Source organism: Anolis carolinensis, chromosome 2 (assembly GCF_035594765.1).
Source record: "Anolis carolinensis isolate JA03-04 chromosome 2, rAnoCar3.1.pri, whole genome shotgun sequence".
Taxonomy (NCBI): domain Eukaryota; kingdom Metazoa; phylum Chordata; class Lepidosauria; order Squamata; family Dactyloidae; genus Anolis; species Anolis carolinensis.
The window spans coordinates 173,477,846-173,496,384 of record NC_085842.1 but is presented as its reverse complement, the minus strand read 5'-3'; the positions used below and the strand labels follow the sequence as shown (position 1 = coordinate 173,496,384).

The following is an 18,539-nucleotide window of genomic DNA, read 5'->3' as shown; positions in this document are numbered from 1 at the left end:
AGTGCAGCCTTTTGTTCGGACAGAAACCATGGCAGAGATAAAGGAAAGTAGAGTAGCAGGTTAGTCTACTGAAGAGAGGGAGTGCTTCATTATGGACCTTTGTTAAGTTACTCTTGGAAAGTTTTTTGGCTGAAGAACAGGGTAAGTGCTTCAGACAAATAAATAACCCCTCTTGCATCATAGGATGTTTCCGCCCTGAACAATCCACCGATTGCCATAGCTAGCCTGGGCTTGCTCTTTGCTGCTTTCAGCTTGATGTAATTTGTAAAGCCATATTCTAACCTTTGTCAGCTTCATGCTTGTATATTGTTAGACCATGACTTCACCTGTTGAATATGTAGCCCTTTGTGTACCAACATCAGTGGTTGTATCAGGCAGTGGGTACCCAAGCGAGTGAGCTACAGAATACTTCCTTACCATTTTGACTACTGAGGCAGGGCCCCATTTAGACTGTCATAGAATGCAGTTTTCACCTCTTATAATGCAATTCATTTAGGACTAGTGAAGCACAATTCTGGCCAGTGGAACCTGGAAATTTACCTGGAAATTTACCAGACCCAAGCGAAGCCCAGGGTGGCAGATGTCTAGCTGGTCATTAAGAGAGCGCTGCCTGAAAGCACATGCTAGATATCAACAGAACACATGTTAAACTCACGAAAACTTGAAAGAAAAACCCTTAAATTATCCTGAATCATGTGTTGTACAAGCAGGAAGGAAGAATTTGAGTGGTGTACCATGAAATTTCCTTGAATGCAAGCATTTTTTGCTTGTTTAATAGGCCTTTTAGTGGTTTGGCCTTGACTTTTAGTATCACTTGTTTTGGGAGGTGCCTCAGGGTTCTCTTTCAAAAATGGCATTGCTTTGTTAGAAAAGGCTCTTTGGCTATGACGTATTGAACACTCCTACTCTTGAATATTAGCTGGCATAGGAGCAAGAGATAGATAGATGGAATAGCCCCTTAGTACACAGAATTGACCATTGTAATTAGATGCATCTAATGAGACGTCGCTCAATGGATCTTGTATGGTATACAGTCATTACCATGATATTTTAAGTACAAGTGTGCACAAGCAGGTTATATTTCTATCTTTACATTTCTGCCAGAAGTGTGCAAACTATCTTTTTTTTTAACATCCTGGGTATCTACAGTTCCCTCCCCAAATGTATTTTTAACTAAAACAACTGTTTTACAATGTCTGGAAGCCTCTGGAATCAGTGTCTGATTTTGGTCTGATAATATTACCTTTCTGTGTCTGGTGTTATATGCTCTTGTAGTCACTAACAGAGAGAAGATATTGATCCCCGGGTTTTTAAAATGTGAGAAGCATGCTATCGGATAATTGCCTTGGGATGTGTGCACTCCATTCTAAGATATCTATGTCTCTCTCCAGTTGCAGTGAGCCCTTCCATGGATCCATTGAGGGTATAAATCTTAGCCAGACAATCAAAGCTCTGAATGGGCACACAAATAATGTATGTTTCTGACCTCTCAAAGATGAGTCTTTATAGCTGAGCTGAGAAAATTCTGGGAAACTCATGTATGCATCGTGGACTCATTGCTCATAGTACCTTTCAGAGCCGGCTTCAGGGTTCATTTCCAGAAAAGCCTACAATTAGCTGAAACTAGGATCTCACCAGCCATCCTGACCTATTGCTTCAGATATCTGTATCCTGGCTTGAAATTTCAGTCTTCCCCATTTTTTGTCTAGACTGGTGATACTGATTCGTGAAGGGTTGAGAACCCCTCTTCTTTCTGATGTTGAAGAGGTAGAGGACATAGGGTGCATCTTAACTGCAGATTTAATGCAGTTTGACACTACATTGCCATGGCACAGTGCTATGGAATCAATAATTGTAGTTTTACATTACGTTTTGCTTCATTTGCCAAAGAGTTCTGGTTCCTCACGAAACTACAAATCTCAGGTTTCTATAGCATTGTACCATGGCTGTTTGTTTTTTGTTTGTTTTGTTTTTTTCATGTCAGAAGTGACTGGAAAAACTGCAAGTCGCTTCTAGTGTGAGATAATTGGCCGTCTGCAAGGACGTTACCCAGGGGATGCCGGGATGTTTGATATTTTACCATCCTGTGGGAGACTTCTCTCATATCCCAGCATGAGGATCTGGAGCTGACAGAGGGAGCTCACCCGCTCTCCCTGGATTTGAACTACTAACCCAGGGGTCCCCAAACTAAGGCCCGGGGGCCAGATGTGGCCCTCCAAGGTCATTTACCTGGCCCCCACCCTCAGTTTTATAATATAATATTTTATATCATTTTAAATAATATAATATATTGTATATACATATAATATTGATAATAATATTATGTCATACAATATAATACTAATAATAATACCATATAATAATATTAATTATATGTTATATATGACATATAATATTACAGTACACTGGTATAGTTCAATATAGTCATATATAATGCTAATATTGTGCTATGCTAATAATATAATATATTGTATGTACATACAGCTGCTCTGAGTCCCCTTCGGGGTGAGAAGGGCGGGATATAAATGTAGTAAATAAATGTAGTAAATTAATAAATAGATAATTTTAGACTTAAGCTCGCCCAAAGTCTGAAATGACTTGAAGGCACACAACAATAACAATCCTAATTAACTTGACTATCTCATTGGCCAGAAGCAGGCCCACCTTTCCCATTGAAATCCTGATAGGTTTACGTTGGTTACAATTGTTTTATTTTTAAATATTGTATTGTTCTTTCATTGTTGTTGTTTTGCACTACAAATAAGACACGTGCAGTGTGCATAGGTATTTGTTCAGGGTTTTTTTTTAAATAATAATTCGGCCCCTCCACAGTCTCAAGGATTGTGGACCGGCCCTCTGCTTTAAAAGTTTGGGGACCCCTGTACTAACCTATCGGTCAGCGGTCCTTCACCACCGGGGGCTCCACTATGGCTGTTCAAGTAGTATCAAACTGTATTAATTCTACAATGTAGATGCATTCATAGAGCAGCATTTCATAATATGTTTGCAGAATTGGTTTACAGCTATCCTCTCTCCTTTTGCTGACCTTTTATTTGAATAGTCTGTTAATGGGCAGAAAGTGACTGGGCAGAAAAGTTTGGAGTGCATGTAGCACACTTGTATCGTCCTATTTTAAAATTATTTTGTATTGTTTGCACTGGTGTTTTCATGGGGATACCGTGTTTCCCCGAAAATAAGACCTCCCCAAAGAATAAGACCTAGCAGGGGTTTGGGGGGATTGCCAAATATAAGGCCTCCCCTGAAAGTAAGACCTAGCAACTAAGGCTGCAGCAGAGTTCCATTGGGAAGCATGGCTGCAGGGCAGAAGCAGCACTCATTCATACACCGGAGGGAGGGAGGGAAAGTGCTTGCTTTCTGTGCCTCCCTCCCTCCCTGCCTTGCTTTGCCTGTCCCCCAGCCGAGGCTTGAAAAACCTTCCGTGGCTGCTGTTGTGCTGCCGTTTCTTCCTTCCTTCCGTCTCCCTCCTGGCCATGCTGCCTTGCTTCCCAGAGGCTTCTGATTGGCTCCTGGAGCCAGGGCAAGGGAGGGTGGGAGGGAGGGAAGGAAGAGGGCTTTTGTCCTGCTGCTTTTGCTCCTTAAAGGTACAGGACGCATTGGGATTCTCCTCTCATCTTCCTATCCTATGCCATGAAACTGATTATTTTATACTATTATTCTATTGCCATATTATTATCATCATATTCTGTTACTATTATTATATCCCATTATTATATTATCCTATTAATATATTTTAAATCATTATATTATATTTTTCTATTATTATTATTATATCATTATATTATTATTCTATTATTATTCTATTATATTTTCATATTATTATATTATTATTCTGTTATTATTAAATTCCATTTTATATTACCCTATTAATATATTTTATATCATTATATTATATACTATTATTCTATTATATTATCATATTATTATTTTATTATTATTAGCATATTCTGTTATTATTATTATATTCCATTTTATATTATCCTATTAATATATTTTATATCATTCTATTCCATTCTATTATTCTATTCTATTATCCTATTATTATTATATTATTATGCTATTCTGTTATTATATCCCATTATTATATTATCCTATTAATACCATATTATTATCATTTTCTGTTATTATTATATCCTATATTATATTATCTCATTAATATATTGTATATCATTATATTATTATTATATTATCATATTATTATTATAGTATATTATATTATTCATCATTCATGACTACATTGAAACTAGAATAGAGAGAAATCAGCGTGGAAACCTTGTGAAACCTAAATTGCAAGAGGTACCATAGATTGTTGTACATGTAAATAATGGTAGTAACAAGAAATTCTTGATAGGATTCATAGTTTGTCTGGTTATGCTGGTTTGTGATGACAACTACTTTACAGTATATAATAAATGTTCATTTTGTTGTTCAACAATAAATGTGAGCTCTTCTTCATGGAAAAATAAGACATCCCCTGAAAATAAGACCTAGTGCATCTTTGGGAGCAAAAATTAATATAAGACCCTGTCTTATTTTCGGGGAAACAGGGTAGTAGAGAAACACTTGTTTTCTGGAGAGCCACTTTGCAAGAGAAGGTTAAAGGGCCCTTCCCCTAAAATGGCAGCCTATTAGTCCTGTTGCCAGTCCTACTAACCTCTGCCATATCTCTTTGGAGAGATTGGAAAACCACATTTTTTGGGACAAGGAGTCCTAGAACCTTTGTGGTAGATTCTGGGAGCTAATATGTGGAAAATTAACTTTTCCAAATCTCTTATCCTCTTGCAATCTCGCTGTCTGCTTGGTACTTGTGGGAGAAAGAAAGACCCTCCTGAAGACCCTATTGACCCAAGTACTTCTCCAGAAACCCTGGCTGCTTCTTAAAGTAAGTTCATAAAATATCTCTTGGCTGAGGATTGTTGAGCCAAATTCAGTGCTCAGGTGTCCTGACATGCCCAGGAGATGGAGTAATTCTATTCTGTATATCAGTGAGGAATTGGGAGCTAAATTCTGTCTGACAGATTGACTTTCACATTCTTCAAAGGGGGTGTAGCTGAGAACAGCTTTGCTGTAAAAACCAACCACCTTTGTAATCGTAAATAGTGACTTTAAAGCTTTGGGTGGGGAGCTGAAGCTGCTTTAATGTTAAATATCCTGTCCAACTGCCTCTTACAAGTCTGAGTGTCACCAAGATAATCCCAGGAAGAGAGGAAGCCTTGCTTCCTACTGTCAGAGAATTAATAATAGAGCTCAGGTACAGATAATAGAGTTGATGGGTGCCAGAAGACATGGCCCAGCTGCCTTGAACAACTTGTGAGGTTTGGTCCACTGATGCTTTGTAGAGAGAGCAGGTGCAAAATGCAAGTGACCATGTGCTCCTGCAGTTTGCAATACAAAGGAATGCTGAAACTAAGACAAGTCAAACACGCATTCTGGACTTTAAGAGAGCTGACTTCCAAAAAATGAAGGAATTACTGAGCGGCATTCCATGGACGCCGATATTAAAAAACAAGGGAGTTAAGGATGGATGGGAGTTTTTCAAAAGTGAAATACTCAAGGCGCAAATGCAAACAGTGCCAACAAAGAAGAAAAATAAGACAAGTGCAAAGAAGCCAGAATGGATGTCGAAAGAACTTCTAACTGAGCTAAAGCTCAAAAGTGACATGCACAAGAAGTGGAAAAGGGGAGAAATCACCAAAGAAGAATTCAAACGTATAGCCAACACCTGTAGGGAAAAGGTTCGCAAGGCTAAAGCGCAAAATGAGCTCAGGCTTGCCAGGGACATAAAAAACAACAAAAAAGGCTTTTTTGCTTACGTTGGTAGAAAAAGGAAGAAAAAGGAGGCGATAGGGCCATTGCAAGGAGAAAATGGGGTGATGGCGACAGGGGACAGGGAAAAGGCAGAACTACTTAATGCCTTCTTTGCCTCGGTCTTCTCAGAAAAAGAAAGCCATCTTCAACCTCAGCAACACGGAATGGACGAAGGATTGGGGGAAATCCAACCCCAAATAGGGAAACAAGTTGTCCAGGAACACTTGGCCTCTCTAAACGAATTCAAGTCCCCAGGGCCAGATCAGCTACACCCAAGAGTACTGAAGGAACTAGCGGAAGTTATTTCAGAACCACTGGCAATTATCTTCGAGAGTTCTTGGAGAACGGGAGAAGTCCCAGCAGATTGGAGGAGGGCGAATGTGGTCCCTATCTTCAAGAAGGGAAAAAAGAACAACCCAAACAATTACCGTCCGGTCAGCCTCACATCAATACCAGGCAAAATTCTGGAAAAGATCATTAAGGAAGTGGTCTGCGAACACTTAGAAACAAATGCGGTCATTGCTAATAGTCAACACGGATTTACCAAAAACAAGTCATGCCAGACTAATCTGATCTCTTTTTTCGATAGAGTTACGAGTTGGGTCGATACAGGGAATGCTGTGGATGTAGCGTACCTGGATTTCAGTAAGGCCTTCGACAAAGTCCCCCACGACCTTCTGGCAAACAAACTAGTAAAATGTGGGCTAGACAAAACTACGGTTAGGTGGATCTGTAATTGGCTAAGCGAACGAACCCAAAGGGTGCTCACCAATGCGTCGTCTTCATCATGGAAAGAAGTGACAAGTGGAGTGCCGCAGGGCTCCGTCCTGGGCCCGGTTCTGTTCAACATCTTTCTTAACGACTTAGACGAAGGGTTAGAAGGCACGATCATCAAGTTTGCAGACGACACAAAACTGGGAGGGATAGCTAACACTCCAGAAGACAGGAGCAGAATTCAAAACGATCTTGACAGACTAGAGAGATGGGCCGAAACTAACAAAAGGAAGTTCAACAGGGACAAATGCAAGATACTTCACTTCGGCAGAAAAAATGGAAATCAAAGATACAGAATGGGGGATGCCTGGCTTGACAGCAGTGTGTGCGAAAAAGACCTTGGAGTCCTTGTGGACAACAAGTTAAACATGAGCCAACAATGTGATGCGGCTGCTAAAAAAGCCAATGGGATTCTGGCCTGCATCAATAGGGGAATAGCGTCTAGATCCAGGGAAGTTATGCTCCCCCTCTATTCTGCCTTGGTCAGACCACACCTGGAATACTGTGTCCAATTTTGGGCACCACAGTTGAAGGGAGATGTTGACAAGCTGGAAAGCGTCCAGAGGAGGGCGACTAAAATGATTAAGGGTCTGGAGAACAAGCCCTATGAGGAGCGGCTTAAAGAGCTGGGCATGTTTAGCCTGCAGAAGAGAAGGCTGAGAGGAGACATGATAGCCATGTACAAATATGTGAAGGGAAGTCATAGGGAAGAGGGAGCAAGCTTGTTTTCTGCTGCCCTGCAGACTAGGACACGGAACAATGGCTTCAAACTACAGGAAAGGAGATTCCACCTGAACATCAGGAAGAACTTCCTCACTGTGAGAGCTGTTCGACAGTGGAACTCTCTCCCCGGGGCTGTGGTGGAGGCTCCTTCCTTGGAGGCTTTTAAGCAGAGGCTGGATGGCCATCTGTCGGGGGTGCTTTGAATGCGATTTCCTGCTTCTTAGCAGGGGGTTGGACTAGATGGCCCATGTGGTCTCTTCCAACTCTACTATTCTATACTTAAAGAGTATGTGAGAGTTTTTGAAAACAAGTCTGTGTGCTGCATCAGAATGGATATGTCCCATTCTTTGCAGTAACTTAAGTGAGCTGTCCTGTGGATGTAGCACATCTGGATTTCAGTAAGGCCTTCAACAAGGTCCCCTATGACCTTCTGGCAAACAAACTAGTCAAGTGTGGGCTAGGCAAAACTATGATCAGGTGGATTTGTAATTGGCTAAGTGAATGAACCCAATGCTTCCTCTTCATCCTGGAAAGAAGTGACGAGTGGAGTGCCATAAGCAGGGCTCCGTTCTGGGCCCAGTTCTGTTCAACATATTTATTAAAGACTTAGATGATAGGCTAGAAGGCATGATCATTAAGTTTGCAGATGACACTAAATTGGGAGTGATAGCTAATACTCCAGAAGACAGGAGCAGAATCTAAAAAGATCTTAACAGGTTAGAGAGATGGGCCAAAACTAAATGTAAGTCTTTGTCCTTATTGACTAGCTTCCTAAAGTCTGCCCTTTCAAGAAATATTCTTACTTTAAAAAAAAAAAAGCATGTTCAACAAATTGATGTAGAGATAGAAATATGTAGCAACAGGATTTTTTATAGTGTGCATATGTTTTAAAAATTAAAATCATGGGAATTAAAACATAACCTTCAAAATGGTTAGGGAATTTGAGTTAGTGTTATGTAGGCCAGCACATTTCTGGCTATCTGATATAGTGGACATATACTTTTCCCCCTCTAAAGTGCCGTAAACTGATAGCATATTTATGTCTATGGGCTACAACTGTGTTTTTTCTTTCCTCCTTGAATCTCACTGTGGACTGGAAGCCAAGGCTTCATAGATCAGTACACGTTCATGGATACCACTTTGTGTGGTAGACTGTTGATTCACTGCCAAACTTGAAGAGAAGATATATCTTCTTCTAAATAAGTCACTTCTTAGAATTCCTTAGCAGTGGAAGCTCTGAAAGAATGAATGCAAGTTCACAGTAGTGCTGAAGTAAGTGTGATTGTGTGTTTTCATGAAATATCACTCACGCTAGATCTACACTGCCATATAATCCAGATTATCAAATCAGATAATCTGCATTATCTTCTTTGAACTGGATTATATGAGTCTACACTGCCATATAATCTAGTTCAAAGTAGATAATCTGAATTGTATATGTCCATGTAGATGGGGTCTCTGGATGGTTTCAACAGGAGTGTTGCATCTGTTTTGAAGTCCCTTTGTTTAAACTATAATTGAACCAGAAAGTCTCCCATTAACCTAATTTGGACAGGACAAAGGACCTCTATACTGTCCATTTCCTTGATGGTTACATCAGATATAGGTTGGGAGCAAAACCAGCCATTCCATTAGAGAGCTTAAGGCTCCAACTACATCTATCTATCTATATATATAAAAGAGTGATGGCATCACGGCAATTCACAAAACAACAAAAGTACAGGCCCCCCAACCTCAAAATTTGACAACACAACCCATCATCCACGCCTCAAGGTTGATAAAAGAAAAAGAAAAGAAAAATAAAGTCCTAATTAGAGGGAGAACAATAATTTTTTTATCCAATTGCTGCCAGTTTAGAGGGCTAATCTCTGCCCACTTGGTTGCCTAGCAACCAAGGGACAGCCAGGTTTCAGTTAGGGGACAGGCAGATTTAGGCCTCACTTAGACTTCTTCCACAGATTATCTAATTTGCACTGGATTATATGGCAGTGTAGACTCAAGGCCCTTCAACACAGCTATATAACCCATTTATAATCTTATATTATCTGCTTTGCACTGGATTATCTTGACTCCACACTACCATATAATCCACTTCAGTGTGCATTTTATACAGCTGTGAAGAAGGAGCCTCATATAATCCAGTTCTGAGCAGATAATATAAGATTAGAAATATACAGTAGAGTCTCACTTATCCAACGTAAACAGGCCGGCAGGATAAGTGAATATGTTGGATAATAAGAAGGGATTCAGGAAAAGCCAATTAAACATCAAATTAGGTAATCGTTATACAAATTAAGCACCAAAACATCATATTATACAACAAATTTGACAGAAAAAGTAGTTCCATGCACAGTAATGCTATGTAGTATTTACAGTAGCGTCTCACTTATCCAACACTCGCTTATCCAACGTTCTGGATTATCCAACGCATTTTTGTAGTCAATGCTTTCAATATATCGTGATATTTTGGTGCTAAATTCATAAATACAGTAATTACTATATAGCATTACTGTGTACTGAACTACTTTTTCTGACAAATTTGTTGTCTAACATGATGTTTTGGTGCTTAATTTGTAAAATCATAACTTAATTTTATGTTTAATAGGGTTATCCTTAATTCCTCATTATCCAACATATTCGCTTATCCAACGTTCTGCCGGCCCGTTTATGTTGGATAAGTGAGACTCTACTGTACTGTATTTACAAATTTACCACTAAAATATCATAATGAATTTAAAACACTGACTACAAAAACATTGATTATGAAAAGGCAGACTGCGTTGGATAATCCAGAACATTGTATAAGCGAATGTTGGATAAGTGAGATTCTTCTTTAATATGAAATAATTACTGGGATAGAATAATGCAGAACAATATAATCTCTAAAACCAGGACAGTAAATAAACAGGGGAATTCCACACAGGAAACAATCGAGGCCAGCTAACACCTCCCAACAAAGTATTCCCATCATCAAAGTCTGGCAAATCCTGTTTTCCTAATTGCAGCATTCATACTTGCCTCCAACAAACAAAAAAAACCAATCAGAAATATTGTATATTCACAACCTTTAGGAAATAATATCCCCTGATGGCGCAGCGTGTTAAAGCTGAACTTCTGGACCGAAAGGCCACAGGTTTGAATTGGGGGAGCGGACAGAGCCCCCACTGTTAGCCCCAGCTTCTGCCAACCCAGAAGTTCGAAAACATGCAAATGTGAGTGCATCAATAGGTACTGCTCCGGCGGGAAGGTAACGCCGCTCCATGTAGTCATCCCACATGACCTTGGAGGAGTCTACAGACAACGCCGGCTCTTCGGCTTAGAAATGGAGATGAGCACCAACCTCCAGAGTCAGACACGACTGGACTTAATGTCTGGGGAAAACCTTTACCCTTGACCTTAACTACCACCAATTCCTCAATACTTTATTTCCCATACCACCAGACTTCGCCACAGCAACGCGTGGCCAGGCACAGCTAGTATATATATAAAAGGATAAAAAAAATTCGGCCTAGGACAAAACAACAAAACTTCACATCCCAGAAACACTAAACTTGGCAACACAACCCCTCATCCATGCCTCTACGTTCATACAACAAAAAGAAAAGAAAAATAAAGTCCTAATTAGAGGGAGATGAATAACTGTTTTTATCTAATTGCTGCCAGTTACAAGGCTAAGCTCTGTCCACTTGGTCTCCTAGCAACCTACTCAGCCCAGGGGACAGGCACAGTTAGGCCTCAGGCCTCTTCCACACTGCCTATAAAATACAGATTATCTGACTTTAACTGGATTATATGGCAGTGTAGACTCAAGGCCCTTCCACACAGCTATATTACCCATTTATAATCTTATATTATCTGCTTTGAACTGGATTATCTTGAGTCCACACTGCCAGATAATTCACTTCAGTGTGCATTTTATACAGCTGTGTAGAAGGGGCCTCATATAATCCAGTTCTAAGCAGATAATATAAGATTATAAATATACAGTAGAGTCTCACTTATCCAACATAAACAGGCCGACAGAACATTGGATAAGTGAATATGTTGGATAATAAGAAGTGATTCAGAAAAAGCCTATTAAACATCAAATTAGGTAATGATTACACAAATTAAGCACCAAACATCATGTTATACAACAAATTTGACAGAAAAAGTAGTTCCATGCGCAGTAATGTTATGTTGTAATTACTGTATTTACAAATTTAGCACCAAAATATCACAATGAATTTAAAACATTGACTACAGAAACATTGACTACTAAAAGGCAGACTGTGTTGGATAATCCAGAACACTGGATAAGCGAATGTTGGATAAGTGAGATTCTACTGTAATATGAAATAATTACTGTGGTAATCCAGTCCAACCCAATTCTGCCAAGGAGGACACAATCCAAGCACACCCAACAGATGGCCACCCAACCTCTCAATAATAATAATAATAATAATAATAATAATAATAAGAAGAAGAAGAAGAAGAAGAAGAAGAAGAAGAGGAGGAAGAAGATCATACAATCATAAGGCTAGGAGACACCCCTAAGGATCATCCAGTTCAACTTCCTTCTACCATGCAGGATGACACAAACCAAGCACTTCTGACAGATGACCATCCAAGATCTGCACAGTAATAATACAAATTGAATCATAGAATCAGTTAGGAGAGACCCCTAAAGGCCATCCAGTCCAACCCAACTCTGCCATTGCACGATACAATCCAAGCATTCCCAACAGATGGCCAGCCAGCCTCTCAATAATAATAAGAATAAGAATATCATACAATCCTAAGGTTAGCAGATACCCCTAAGGATCATCCAGTTCAACTTCCTTATATCATGTAGGAGGACACAATCCAACCACTCCTGACAGATGGCCATCCAATATCTGCACAATAATAACACACATCGAATCATAGCATCAGACAGTTAGGAGACACCCCTAAAGGCCATCCAGTCCAACCCAATTCTGCCATGCAGGACACAATCCAAGCACTCCCAACAGATGGCCACCCAGCCTCTCAATACTAATACTACTAATACTAATAATAATAACAACATTATCATACAATCTTAAGGTTTGGAGAGACCCCTAAGGGCCATCCAGCCCAACCCTTTCTACTATGCAGCAGGACACAATCCAAGCATTCACAACACATGGACAACGTATAAATACTATACAATACTACACAGGGACATAGACCCCCTCTACCCTCACCACTTTCACAGTACACAAACAACCAAATGCATACTAAACATAAAGACAACCATACAACAGACATTCAATACCACCACTACCTCAACAATTTCTCACCACCACCACCACCACCAGACAATGCCACAGCAACGCGTGGCCGGGCACAGCTAGTTGCCATATAAAATCCAGATTATCTGCTCTGAATTGGATTTTATAGTAGTGTAGATTCATATAATTCAGTTCAAAGTAGATAATCTGGATTTTATATGACAATGTAGATAGGGCCTAAAATTCTTAGAGACTAGCAGAATAGCAAGATTTAACTATACCAAGAAGTATCTACAAGTAGTTCCCTCTCTGCACCTATGCCTGTGAAGTGAACATGAGGTGCTTTGTCAAAGATCCAGAATTTTTCCTGAACCATAGGTTCAGGTAGTTCTTGAGGGTTGCAAAAATGTCTGGAATTTTAAGTTATATATGAAAAAGAAATTATCTAACGTTAATTGTCGATTCCCTGGTTTCATTGCTTTTTAATGATGGGAGAGACCAAGCAGCAGCATAGAGACCAAAGAATCACAATATTGCCTGACTTAAGTGATTGTTTGAGTTTGTTTGGACTTCTTTTTGAAAGCCTAAGAAGGATTCATACTTGATGCCTGCCCTAGTATATTTTCTTCACCTCACTGCAAGGCTGTGTAGATATGACCCCTCAGGCCACATATAGCCCTAAGGCTGTTTTGCCAAAACCATCAAACACACTTCCCCAAAGTAGAATCATAGTGCTGTAATTAGGTAGAATAATAGAATCATAGACTTGGAAGAGACCTCGTGGGCCAAGGTATCTTGAAAGGGCTTGAGACTGATCTCTCCTTAAGCTTTTCATTGATTTGGGATGGGGAGTGGTAAGACATTGCCCATATGACTAGCAACATCAGAAGAAAATGTGTAAAATGGGAAAGAGTTGAATATTTTATGCAGAACCAATTAAACTGTACAAACTCATTCAGCTTGCACAGTTTGTCACTGAATCTAAATTGTCGAGAATCTAGGCCCTAGAAGATGATGGTGGTCATGGTTTGGAATGAGTTGCACATCCCCTTGATGAAGAAATGGTGCAAATTATTGTGCAAGAAGTTAAATCATCATTTCAACAGACAAGATAACATAGTCTTTGTAGACGTGTTGCAATGAGGAGTGCCGAATGACTGAAATTTTCCATGTATATCAGCCCTTCACTTTGGAATGAAGGAAGACATCCAGACTGGCAGATCTGAGTTTCATTTTGAAAGAGTGCAGTGTCTCTTCCACTCTTTGGGGAGGAGAAGTTGGATGTGGGTTCTCCAAGGTTGTAGAGTCTTGTTGAAGGCTTTCATTGCCAGAATCACTGGGATGCTGTGAGTTTTCCGGGCTGTATGGCTATGTTCCAGAAGCATTCTCTCCTGACGTTTTGCCCATATCTATGGCAGGCATCCTCAGAGGTTGTGAGGTCTAACAACCTCTGAGGATGCCTGCCATAGATGTGGGTGGAAAGTTAGGAGAGAATGCTTCTGGAACATGACCATATAGCCCAGAAAACTCACAGCATCCCAGTTGTAGAGTTTGCTTGGTGAGACTTTCTAGCATTTCAGGGTATTCATTCTGTAATATGAGTTCCAGTGGGGTTAACTGGAGACTACAGTATTTTGAAATAAAGGAAGTTCTTTTAAAACTGGAAAAGTCTATTAAATCTGGGCGAAGGCCATTTTGCTTGCGCCACAGCCTCTGTTCCTGGAAGTCTTTTTTTTCTTGCCTTCAGCATTTTAAGTAGTGAAAGAGTAAAGCAGGAGTAACACTTTTGCAACTGTTGACAGAAACTTGACAAAACCTTTTGCCCTTAGAGCAGGAATTATGAAAAAAAAACCAAGAGGTTTGTGGCTGGTCTATTATGAGTTCCTAGTAGGCCTGCCTAATGCTGGCTGTATTCCCCATTCTTTTAAAGTTCTCTGGTGTTTACCAGAGCTTGAGAAAGTTATTTTTTGGCTTTGACTACCAGAACCCCCTAATTGGGATTTTATGGAATATTATTTAAGAAACCAGACAAATGCTGACCTCATGATCTGAGTCCTGGGGCACACTTTTAAGTGGAAAGTGGAGGTATTCGAAAAGATCAAGACAACTTGCAGAGGGCTTGTCTGAGACAACACAGCAGGCAAAAGAACGGCTGCCTTGTACAGAGGGGTTGAGGTCTCTTAAGCTGCTTAGTTCTCAGTCCCCTTAGCTGTTTGGCTTGAAATGTAGCACAGAAGGGTAAAGAGCCATTGGTCCTTTGGCATCGTGGTACAAACAGTAACAGCCTAGCTCTAAATCCTCCTTCTTACACAATGAGCACAGGGCTTAATAAGGTACATTGCCATAACAGCTTGTTTACATGGCTTTATTGAATGTACTTGAGGAAGGAGGATAAGGATGTTTGGAAGGATATTAATTTCGGATTCTTATCTCCTCTCTGAAATGCAATAGAATTGATTAACATTGTTGTTGCCACACATGATATTAGACTCTGACCCGGTATTTCCAGTTTGGATTTTGTCTTGTGTATCTCTTTAAAGAAAGCACATGTTTTTAAATGTTATCTCTTTCTCTCAGGGTGGTGGTGGTGGTGGTGGTGGTGGTGGTTGTTGTTGTTGTTGTTGTTGTTGTTGTTGTTGTTGTTGTTATTATTATTATTATTATTATTATTATTATTATTATTATTATCTTCTAATGCAAAGCTCACCTTAAAATTCAAGATTGGAAAACATACAGTCCTCCAGATGCTGTTGAATTTTAAGTCCCCAAAACTTCACTACAGTATTTACTTTGCTGGCTACGGGCACTGGGACCTGCTAGTCAACAATATCTAGAGGACCATGTGATTCCCACCCTTAGTCTAAAAGCAGCTGTCAGTTTGGGCCATACTACAGTTCATGCTTAGTGTCATGTTTGCAATTATTGTTTATTGCTCCTTGGTATTTGCCTTCAAGTCATTTGTGACTCATTGTGACCCTGAATGTAATGCTATTACAGAGTTTTCTTTGCAGTATTTGTTCACAGAGGGTTTACCTTTGCCTGATGCTGAGAGAGTATGATTTGTCCAAGGTCACCTAGTACTACATATCTAGTACACCTAGTACATAATTCGAATCCTGGTATCCTAGCATCCCTGTCCAGCACTCAAACTACTCTACCACTCTGGCTCACTATGTTTATTTCTAGCTACCTTAAATGTAGTATGTGGGGAAGGGAAAAGTATACTTTCCCTCTTCCCAACTGCAGCCAGAACAGAAATTACCCTGCTATATGCCTAAGGTCTTTGTAGAAGAGGGATTTGCCCCTTTGGTGCCAACTATATGCGTATGTGTATATTCCTTACTAAAGCTTCAAATTTTGCAATGTCTGTTCTTCTTTTGGGATGGGAAGAGAAGCTTTTATCATTTGATAGCATAATTGAAGTAGGAATTACACTCTACTCAATATCTATATATTATGAAACCAAAAAGAGGAGGAAGAGTTTATTTGTACTATCTTGTTATAGTCGTTTGATGCTGCTTTTAAATTCAATGGCTTCATTTTCTTGGTTGGTGGGTTACTTTGAATTTTCTGTTAGATTGCTCATGTTCGTTCCCCTGAGCTACCTCACTAGAGATAAATTTGTAGTAACATACTGCCTAGTAAGCATAAGACGTGGATTAGCCTTTGTGTGTATGTACCTTCAAGTTGCCTGTTGACCGGTATATTTTGTTGAGTTTCCTTAGGCTGGGAATATTCAGAATAATATGATTTTGCCCATTCCGTCCTCTGAAATATAATCTACAGCACCTGGTACATATTGGCAGTCTCCCATCTAAGTACTAGTAACCAGGGCTGACCCTTTCCTAAGATCAGATAGGATCTGGTGTCTTTAGGATATCTAGGCTATAACAGGTTTTTGGTGAGGGGTGATTAAGTGAGAGACTGTGGAAAGATCCTGGGCAGATATATTCTTGGTGTTGAGTTTAGACTGCAGTGAAGCTGCATTACATTAGTACTCTTCCCCCTGCACTGCCTTATGGCTTGGTTTGTAAACTTTCTGGACTCTTCCTATCAGTATTTGTTAATTCTTCTCCCTGCCAACAAGGACATATTGGCATTTTTAAAGGTAATAAGCCCCCTCTGAATTTTGTAATCTGCTTGTCCTCCATGCTTTCAGTGTTTGCTTTTGCTTGACTATGTCCAAATTGGGAAGAGGAGGAGAGGAAGTATAGCTGTGGGGCCACATGCTGCCTGGGATGCAAACTTCCAAATACCTCCAATCACCCAGGTCACCCAGGTCAAAAATGAAGCACAACAAAACCCTGGCAAACCATGCAAACAGAGTCTGAGAACCCCACCTCTTCCAACTGAACAACCTAAACTGGGTTCTATGGGTCAATGGGTGAACTATAGAGCTATGATAGACATCAAAAAGCTGCAATTCCAAGGACAAGCCACAAGAGTAAATATCCACCTAGAGGAAAAGTTTTCTTATCATACATCAAGGGAACCACTGACCACATAGGGAAGCTGATGAAGAAACACAACCTACAAACACTCTACAGACCCACCAAAAAAATTCAAGAAATGCTACGTTCAGTAAAGGATAAGAGGGATCCTCTCACCTCTGCAGGAGTCTACCGTATACCATGCAGCTGTGGACAAGTCTACATAGGGACCACCAAACGCAGCATTGCCCAAACATAAATCAAAGAACAGGAAAGGCACTGCAGACTAACTCAACCAGAGAAGTCAGCCATAGCAGAGCACTTGATGAACCAACCTGGACACAGCATATTATTTGAGAACACAGAAATGCTGGACTACTCTGACAACCATCATGTCAGATTAAACAGAGAAGCCACTGAAATCCACAAACATGTGGACAATTTCAACAGAAAGGAGGAAACCAAGAAAAGGAACAAGATCTGGTTACCAGTATTAAAAAACACCAGAATCAAGACAGCAAATAAAGAACACCACTCAGTAATAGAGGAATCCCAGATAGCAAACAACCAAGTGCCAGTTAATACCTCCTGAGCAAAGGATGCCTCCAGGCAACAACACTGATTGACTTTGTAGCTGCAAGGCTACTGAATGTGAATCAAGCTTGCTAATTGCAACATTTACACTTGCTTCAAACATGTTTTCTCCCATCCTAGCTACTCCACAGATATATACACAGCCCACTTGCCTCATTTCCAACAGACCTCTGAACAAACCTCTGAGGATGCTTGCCAAAGATGCAGGTGAAACACCAGGAAATAATGCTACTGGAACATGGTCATATAGCCCAAAAAACTTCCCAGATCCTTTTTTGTTTTCTCCTTTCCTTCTTTCCTGCCTTCCTTTCTTCCTTGTTTTCTGTTTCTCGACAATTCTTATGACCCGTGAAAAACGGTGATGAGAAAATGGCTTCTAGACCTACCACTATGGCCCACCCATGATCTAAAATAGTGGTGTACAACCTGTTGCCCTCCAGTTACTTTGGATTTCAGTTCCCAGAATTCCTTACCATTGGGCAAACTGGCCAGGGCTTTTGGCAATTGGGAGTCCCGAATACTTGGGGGGGGGGGCACAGCTTATGCATAACTGTATGCAGAGCCGGCCCTAGGTAATTTTCAAGTGTAAGTAAGCAGTATTTTTGGCACACATCCCCCAAACCAATCACTCGCCGTTTCTCTCCTCCCCAAAGTGCCGGGCTCCTTCCTTGCAAGAAGGAAGCAGGCCGGCGCTTTGGGGAGGAAAGAAGCGGTGTTTCTCTCCTCCCCAAAGCGCCAGGCTTCTTCCTTGCAAGAAGGAAGTGGGCCGGCGCTTTGGGGAGGAGAGAAGCGGCATTTCCCTCCCTCTTTTTGCAACTGGAGTCTGGGCACCTGAATGCACCTCAACTGCGCCCCCTAGAGGATGGCACCTTCCGCAAGTGCATAGTTCATTTACTGCTTGAGCCGCCCCTGACTGTATGTGAGATGTCTTGAATTCAGTCAAAGATTCTCCTTGACT

General features: G+C 40.5%; 1 protein-coding gene across 4 annotated transcripts in view; it reads left to right on the top strand.

Moving 5' to 3' along the window:
- The window catches only part of lrp1 (LDL receptor related protein 1), a 384,066-nt gene that overhangs the window by 135,385 nt on the left and 230,142 nt on the right, over window positions 1-18,539 (top strand). The window lies entirely within an intron of this gene.